We start from the raw sequence: 9,192 nt of genomic DNA, 5'->3' as shown, positions 1-9,192 counted from the left end.
AAAAAAACCAAAACCCACCCACCCACTGCAGTAAAGCCATACCTGGTATCAGTATAATTTTAGCTTGAAATAAGCAGATTTCCCAGGTTATGTAATTATGACTAAAATTACCTTTATTCCAGGCTGAAGAGCACTAAAGAAGGAGGGAGGCTATTCTGGATTTATGCATTCAGGTATGTGATGATAACCACTTGCAAACTGGGGCACTTAAGAATTTTGCTTCAGTTTCCTTAGTCTCCTTTGGGTTCATTGCTGTACAGACCCAGAACAAAAATCCCCACCCCAAAGCACTGAAATGAGGGTGCAAGGAGCAGGGACCTGCATGTAGCCTTAATTAAAGACTGCATATGAGGAAGAGGGTTTGATGGACAGGACTATGGACTTAGCACAGCAGTAGGGGATAGATCTCCAAAGGTGCTCAGCTCTCCCAAGGATGGAGCAGCTGAGCGAATGGCTGCCACGTGAGTCTGCCTGACTGGACGAGAAGGGGAGAGTGCAACAGCCCTGACCTGGGAGGTTGTACTACAAGCATTACTGACATTTTTGTTACCAGAGTCTGTTCTTTGATATGATGCAGCAACATTGAAAGGAAAATGTACTTAAGAAAGTTTTTGAGCGGAACGATTATCATCTCTGGAGAATAGGAGAGACCTTAAAAACCAAGAGGTATTGGTTAAAAGCAACCCTACCACTGTGAGAACTATGGCAGGATGGCAGGAGCTACTCTATTCTGGCCTGTAAATGTGGAGCTCTCTCAATCCAGGCTGGCCTCTACTCCTTGGCTGTAGCCCATCTATCAGCCTCCAGCCAGGCTGCGGCATTGCCAGCTGCATGAGCTGAGAGCAGAGTTGGCACTTCCCCCGTGATGAAGGTGGCAGCAATGAAAGGCTGGACCTGTTCTTTGGGTCTGATGGCCAGTTGTACTCTTGTGCCCTGGAGCCTGTATAAACCTTTTAAAAGCCAAGATTCCTGTGTATCGTTTGGGGCTTTAAAAGAAAGCATCATCCTTGATGGACAAGGTGAAATAATTCCTGTGTAAACCCTTACACCAGGTATCCTAATGTAGTGTCTTGCACTCCCAGTGAAGTACAACTAGTTGGGGCTAGGCAACATCCTTCTCAAGGCTGGCGTCCCGCAGAGATGGGTGGCTGGCTACCTTTCGGCATTGCTTCATGCAGATCTGAACATCAAAATCCTTCAAGGGAATGCTGGTTCAGTTCCTTCTGCCTTTCTCTCACACATCTTTCCAGACTTTATTTATATTTTGCCTTGCTATGCGTCAGATGTGGGAGATGGACCATGGTTCTTCACAGCAGTGTGTTCTAGTTACACCATCCTTCATTCTCCACCTCTTTGCATTTCTCATAAACAGTTTCCCTTAGTATTTGTGTAAAGTGTATCAGACACCTTGGAAGCATACTCAAAGCCTGAGTAGAAAACATATTTTAAAGACAGCGTTTGCAGATTTCTGTATATTGTTTATGGGCACACATATATGTAGATTTATCTGTCCTCTGCATTTTCTGAGCCTTTGAGTTAGCAATGATGTCAGACCTCTAGTAGGCTTCTAAGAAGAGTTTCCTACTGACATAAGATCTGATATTCTAAAAAACTTCTGCATCATGCAAAATCTAAGTAAAATGGACTCTTTGGATTAGGTGTAATTAATTTTTATATTGACTTTAAATTTTATGTTCTACTATAAATTCTGAAAATGACATCAGATACAATATATCACAAGGTGAAAAGTCATCCCACCCCTAAATTATCCCATTAAAATGTTAATATTATAACACTCTTATTTTCCAATTTTGAAAATGAAACCTCAACAAAACAAATACATTCCTACAGAAAGTTTTCATTTAGACTAAATTATAATTTCTGATGGAAAAGTGTGCATTTGGAAGAGTTTCAGTTGCTTTCAATTTTAGGAGCCTTCTCCCTGAGTAGACATGCAGTTAGCAAAATCTTTTAGACACATGAACTATTTTGTATAATTCATAGAGCAAACACAGCTTATATCAGTCACCTAGGCCTTATTTGCAGAAATGGTTTATCCTTCCCCAAAGCCTCACCATTTTATACTATACAACTGAAAACTTATCTGCCACTTAAGCTAGTGCCTTTCACGTGCAAATCCTTTCCTGAGGTGGCTGGCAATGACTGCCAGTATCTTCTGAAATTGCAAGTCAGTTAAATCTTCAGCAGTTGTAATTTATTGTCTCATGAACCTTTTAGGAAGTTTTTGAGATAACCACACTTAGGTGTCATAACTTCAGCAGCTTGTTCAACACCTCCTGTTTACAGTGAGATTTTGGCTGGTAAACCTTTTCTTTTTTCCCTGGATAAATGATCATAGGGTAGTAGTAAAAGAATGGTCCCAACAGGAGAAGTGAAGAAAACATCTCCTAAAGTGACTTAACTGCCTGTAAACACTATGATGAAATTCACTTCCATTTAGACATTGGATGATGGCTCAGGCAGACTACTGTGAAGCCATCTGTGAGCCTGTCTGGCCTCTCCACCCAGGTCCTATTCAGCCTCTCTGCTTTTAAGAGTCTGTCCAGCTCTTGGTGTTTTGCAGCAAGACCTGCGTTACTCTTTGTTCTTTGCGAGCTCCTCTGCTTCACTCCTGTCCCTTTCTTCGGTGTCACTTCTGGCATCTTTTCTGTAGTAAAGAACCACAATTTAAATGAGCTGCAAAACCTATATCGTGGTATATATTAGAGGGGACTACTCCTGTTTTCATTCACAACAGTGGTGTGTTAACCTGACAGCTAAAATAAAAATAACAGGTGTGATCACGCCCTTAAAGCCAGTGTTGCAGTTGTCCCTGCATTGGGAGGTTGACTTAAACTGCCAGAGGTTGACTTTGTCACGGTTTCACCTAACTTTTGAATGCTTTTTTTTTGTCACCCTAATAATGTTCTTGTAATGTGACCTTCTGAAAATAAGTTAGTATTTATTCTACATATAGCTGTTCTGCATATTTTCCTGTGCAGTTTATTACTGTTGAAGCTGTGAAAGTCAACACATATTTGTCCAGGGAGCATATTGACTGGTCTCCTCATTTTGCAATCATCTACAAACTTGATAGGAGTATGATCTGCATTTCCTCCAGAAAAACTGTGTTTTTCTCTTAATTTAGCTTCAATGAAGGGGTAGTTCAAGGTAAGCTGAAGGCATAACACCAAAGCTGTGGTAGTTTTTTTTTCTGGCCACAAATCCCCAAGGCCTTCACAGATCTACTCAGAGGCTACCAGGATGCCATCTGCTTACGTTAGCAAGGCAGGCCAGGGAACTGGCATCTCTAATGACAAAGTTTCTTCCAATATAAACTCTGGCATGCATCAAAAGCCTATAGAATGCACCCAAAACTCGGAGGTGCAAATACACAGTGTGCTATCTACTAGACTTGCCTGATTGCTCCTTCCTTAGTCCACTTTGGACATACCAACAGGTTCCTATTCTCCCAACTGTGTACTGAGAAGCTGTTAGGCAGCGAGGAGAAGGGACCATAGATGGCTCCCATGTCACTAGGGCAGAGCTGCAAACTAGGTGTAAGCTGCTGCTCTGATCTCCGTGAACAAAGGAGTCCACACAACTCCCAACACGTGACTTCAGAAGCTGTTTGTCGGGCAGTCCCGTTTCTCCCACCCCTTCCCTGCAGGCATGCGGGAGTCACCCTGCATCTCATGGTCTCTATGAGTAGTGGTGGCACAGAGGAGACAACGAGTTTTCGTACAGCACCACAGAGGGTGACACTGCAGGAAAGTGTTTATGAGGAACAACTGCAGTTTTGTCACAAAGTAATAGTATGTGCTGCGGGAAAGAGAGAGGGAGAGAAAAATCAGAAGACACAAGACTAAAGCAGGCCAAGTACCCTTACACTTAACAATGGTCAAGTGTCTTTCTGGGCAACTACTTGGCTCGCGTGTCCCCAGGGCGGTGCTGAGCTGTGCTAGGACTGCACCATCAGGCTTCATGCTCTGCCCAGCTCTCGCAAAACGTCCCAGAGGACCTGCAGAAACCCTGTATGAAAATCACCAACAATGCGATACTCTTTGCAGACAAGTTGGTTATCAGAAACCTGCCATGCTTCCCAGAAGAAGCAGGAACTGGCAGCATTTCTCCTAAAATAAGTCTGGAGAGGAGCAGTGGACAAAAATTAAACCATAAGGGGACCTAAGCACTAGCACTTAAAAGACTATAAATGAATTTTTTAACAGAAGTTAGAGAATGAGGTTCTGGGCAGTTAACCAGGATCAGCTTCTCCAGGTGACTTGGCAGTGGTAAAGAAAAGGGAACAATTTCAGCATAGTTAAAGGTTGGGAGTGTGGTCAGATGTGTGTAGGTAAAAGCCATTCTCCAAGACTGGTGCCTGTGTGCAGCTTCTGGAGGTATCATTGCTGATACCCTTCCAGCATATCGAGTATCCTACCTCCTGCATCCTTAGCTTGTACTCATGATTTTCTTGTTTTATTTCAAATAGGTGCTGGGTCACCTTAAATTACTATGCCATTGTTTCTGTATTAATTTTATCTTAATAAAGCTTTAAGCAGGCCTAGAAGAGTCTGACTAGGAGCGTCACATCAAGTCTTGAGCAGGAGTAGAGGAGAAGAAGGATTACCCTCAGACTGTGGTGAGGATGGAGAAAGACAGTCCTAAAACATTCCGAGTGCCACAATAGCTCATGAGGAGTCAGGTGCTATGGCTGTGTGTAAGCATCTCACCTCAGCATGAGAGACAGCTTCAGGTGAGAGACAGTCCCTGCCTAGGAGAGACAGTGAAAGCATGGGAATGGAGGAGCAGAAGCTGTGGCTGTAGGTTAATTAATTAAGTTAAAACCTTGTGTGTTTTTTTTTTCTTGGGTTCCTCTGTTCTAGTTGGATTAATCTTTGAGCTTACCTGTAGTGTCCTGTTCCCTGCCTTTCCTCCCCTCAGCACGAACAGTCATCTCTCCAGAAACTCAAATAGTGCATAACACCCATGTTCAGAGAACGTTAAAACGTAACTCACGTTAACGGGAAAATCATATGCCTGGAGATGATGAAAACCACAGCAAAACCAATAAAGACTGTGTCATGGACTGACTTCCGTTTCCTATAATGGAGCATCGTGGTAAGCTTCTGTGCCTGTGTTCTCCTTCTAGGGGGCTGAGGGAATTCCCGTGTCCTGCAAGGGTCACCAGGCTTGTGAGGATGTGTCCAAGTCCCTGAGCAGTTGCTTACTTTTCCCCAAGAGCAGTAAATCTGATACTTCCTAAATGCACTGGCATTATAGTACATATGTGTCCCACATGCATCATGTGTAGTAAGGCACACAGTTCCCATTGCTACCCACAGACACTAGCACAGATCTGCATTTCCAGGTGAAGATAACTCGCCTCTAAAATATAATCAGAGGCATCATGGACCAGCAGGACAATCATCCCAAACCATTTAAGACTGGCACAGTAGGACAAAGATCAGAGTGATGGTGGCAATGTGGTGGATGATCTGTTCCTTAAAGTCCTAGTATGAGAAGAGAGACTGTGTGTCAGTCTTACCTTGACCTGGCAGCACCTGTTCCTGGATGCTGCTGCCTAACTAGGACAGGTCAAACACCTCCACAAAGTATCAGTGCTCCCCACTCTGCTACAGCTCTCTGAGGTCCTGCACAATCCCAAGAATGAACATCCTTATGCTCAGTTTATGGAAACTCAGATACATACCAGTGAGGTACACATAGGTTCAAACATGCTAGGAGACAGATTTTATAAATTTTCCATGAATCAATCTGCCCTAACAAAGTTTCTTTCTTAATACCCTGTATTTTCCCCCAGACCCCTCCACTGTGTATTGCAGAGCTTTTTGTAATGGCAGTAGATTGCCCTTGGCCTGGGGCAGGTCCTGGTCACTAGCCGTAACAGAGGCAGCTCTTCCACCTCCCTGTGCTGCCATGGAGAGGGACCAACGGAGGTGAGCTGGAGATACTGCAGGTGGGGAATATGCCTTCTCACAAGGCTCCTGTACAGAGAGGTGCAGAAAGGCAACACTTTTGGATATGAGAAGATGACTCCTGAGTGCTCTGTGGAAGAATTGGGAAAGGCAGCTCTGGCTCTGGCCCAGGGAGGATCACTGCCAGGCCATGGGTTCCTGCTTCTTCTGGGAAGTGTTGCAGGTGTCCAATAACTGATGTGTCTACAAAGACTATTGTGATGTTGTTACTTTTAATACAGAGTTCCTGCAGGTTGTCTGGGACCCAGGCCATGCTCTGTGAGAGCTGGGAAGAGCCCATCTCTAGGGAAAAGCATGAAGTGTCTGAAGAGAGATGTGATTGTCAAATTAAACAATCAAATAAAACTGAGGTTAAACCTCAACCTGTGCAGCTGGACTGCACAGCTCTGTGCAGTCGCCACTGCAGAACAAGGTGAGGGCAACAGGAGATGCCAGGTCCATGGGTCCCAGGAGGTCACCTCATCCCTTGCTGCAAAAGCCACACATGCATCTACACATCCCTCATCACAACAGCTCAGCTCCCTCTCATCAGGAGGACACAGCCCTCTGGTTCAGGCAGTACCGAAGACCAGAGCCAGGAAGGGCCATGACGCCACGTCCACCAAGCAGCTGTCCTTGGTCAGGCATGGGGACTCCGTGTCAGCCCCTGGCACTTCCCCGGCCTAGCAGACAGGAAGGCCATGCCACACGTGAGTGGGACCCAGCACAAGGTGCAATGTGGGACAAGAGAGCTGCAGGGAGCTCATGTGCTCAGGGGTTTTCGTGGCAGCATGCATGCCTTGTCCTTTAGATGCCCAGGGAGCTGACAGTGGGAGGGGAGAGCCTCATGGTGGGGGCCGACCAAGCCAGTAGGTTGCGGTTGTGCTGCTGTCACGCACCTTCCTCTTCATGTTGAAAGGCAGGGCGGCCACCAGCGAGCAGTAGAAGGAGAGCTCCAGCAGATAGGACCAGCCCAAGGCAGCGGGACAGGCTGTGAGACAAGTGACAGGAAGCATGACATCCGACCTAGCCCTGGGGGACAGGAGAGGGGAAGGGTCTTCCTGCAAAAAGCCCCTTCATTCAACCTGTTTTTGGGTCAGCGGGACTTGGTCATGCCTAAATTTTTGTGTTCCCCATGACTGAACCATTTGCTGATGGACTGTCAAGCCTGGTCCAAAGCCAGGACCGGCCCTGGCCAGTCTGCAGAGGGATAGAGAGGAGCCAGAGTCTCCCCTCTGCAAGCAGCTGGACACCTCTCATCTCCATCCCTGCTTCAAGAGGTTGAGGGATGTCCTGACCACCTGGTCCCTTTGTGGCCACACACATGGAGCCACTTCCAGCCAGACTTGACTTAGAGAGAAACTTATTGAGAAGAGGTGCCTGTTCCAGGCAGAGACTCTGTCTGCTGTCATATGGAGCACCTACGAGGAACCTGTCAAGAAGACAGAGCCAAGCTGTTTGCCATGGTGCATGGTGCGAGGAGGAGAGACAGCAGGCACAAGCTGAAACCAGAAAGGTGGATGTAAGAAGAAACTCTTTCAACATGAGGGCAGTCAAACAGTGGAATAGGTTGCCCAGAGAGGTTGTGCCATCTCTGTGGGATTCACAGGGAGTGTTGCGATCGACCTTGAACAATTCAACATAGCCTCGAAGGAAACAGAATGAGAAAGCAAGTAATGAAGCAAGTGCAGAAAGGGAGCTAAAGATAAAAATGTTTTGAAGCACAGATGTGAGACCGAAACTAGAAGACGCGTGTCTTCATTAACAGCACCAATTAAAAGCTTAGCCGCGGCGCGTGGACAGCAGGGATTAACCAATCCATGAACAAACTAGAGCATGTGGACAGCTGGTGAATCTATATAAGCACAAACTTGTAAACAATAAAGGTCTTTGGTTTTACCTGCGCCAGAGTCTGTGAATCAATCCCTACACATCTCCATCCTTGAAGGTTTTTAAAACTGGACTGGGGAAAGCCCTGGGTAACCTGGTCTGATCTTGCAGCTGAGTGCTGCAAGCAGGAGGTCGGACAAGAGACTTCCTGGTCCCCCTTCCAATATGAATTATGCTAAGATTCCATGTACTTGCTGCTCACCTGTTGTAGAAATCTCAGCCAGTACACAGTGTTGTTCCAAAAACCAGGGCTTCTGTGCAGAGAGAAGGCAGCAATAAGAACCCATAGCCTTTTAATTACACATAATGACCATGTGAAGAAGTATTTCAAGAAGTCACTGTCCCCATGCTAGATCCAATCTAGCTTTGAGCTTTGGAAAAAGGGGTTGGCAAAATGCATTTGTCATTACCAAATGCACAGGATGTCGCACGGAGGGTCTTGATACGCAGTGGGCAGCACCCACAGTCAGGATGAGGTCTGCTTTGGTTGAGATGCAGGGACTGTGTGTGCGTATCAGCAGGGAAATCACTTACACAATGATCTAAGACAAGGAGAGACTCACGGTAACATCACTGACACCTAGCCAGGTCCACCCAGAGAAAGGAGGACTGTTCTCCTGGATCAGCATTGGGGATGGCTCTGCTCCATGCCCCTGAATTTGTCCTTCTTTGGCTTTGGATCCATAGTCATGGCCAGATATGATCTTTGGATGGACTCTTTGAAATGGCCCAGGACCATCAGCCTCATTTGCCAGAACGAGGAACTCTTGAAAGGTGTCACTCCACAGCATCACCCTGCTCACATACTTACATCATACAGGACAGCTAGCCCAGAGAATGAGGTGAAATAGAACAGAGATCTCCAGCTAAAACAGAAAAAACAAGGAATTAAGACTTCCTCCAGAGTTGGAATAGCTTCCCAGGCTGCGCCCAGGAGACTGCAAAGCCCACAGGGGAACCTATGCTGGTTTGGACAGGGATTTGCAGAAGCTCAGCTCTGTTTGCACGTGCGCTGTTAAGGCAACAGGGTATCCACAGCCCACCCAGGCTCTGCTGTGGTCCATGCTGTGCCCAAATTCCTGGAGTAGTCTGTCAGCATTAAACAGGTTGCAGCATGACTACCAAGATGCCTCTACCTGTCTCCTTTTGTTACGTGGGTGTTTGTAGATCACCTATGCAAATACTTACATATCACAGCCTGGGGAAGGCATCTCATTTTTCCCAGTGATGGCACAGAAATACCAGGGGTTTTATTAGTTTCCTCAGAAATGCTGCAGTGTAGACTGAACAACTTGCACTGAACAAGCTTTCAGGAGGAGAATAT

This window comes from Cariama cristata, unplaced genomic scaffold, assembly GCF_000690535.1.
Source record: "Cariama cristata isolate BGI_N322 unplaced genomic scaffold, ASM69053v1 scaffold19080, whole genome shotgun sequence".
Lineage (NCBI taxonomy): Eukaryota > Metazoa > Chordata > Aves > Cariamiformes > Cariamidae > Cariama > Cariama cristata.
The sequence above is the reverse complement of the archived record's forward strand: the minus strand, read 5'-3'. Positions refer to the sequence as shown.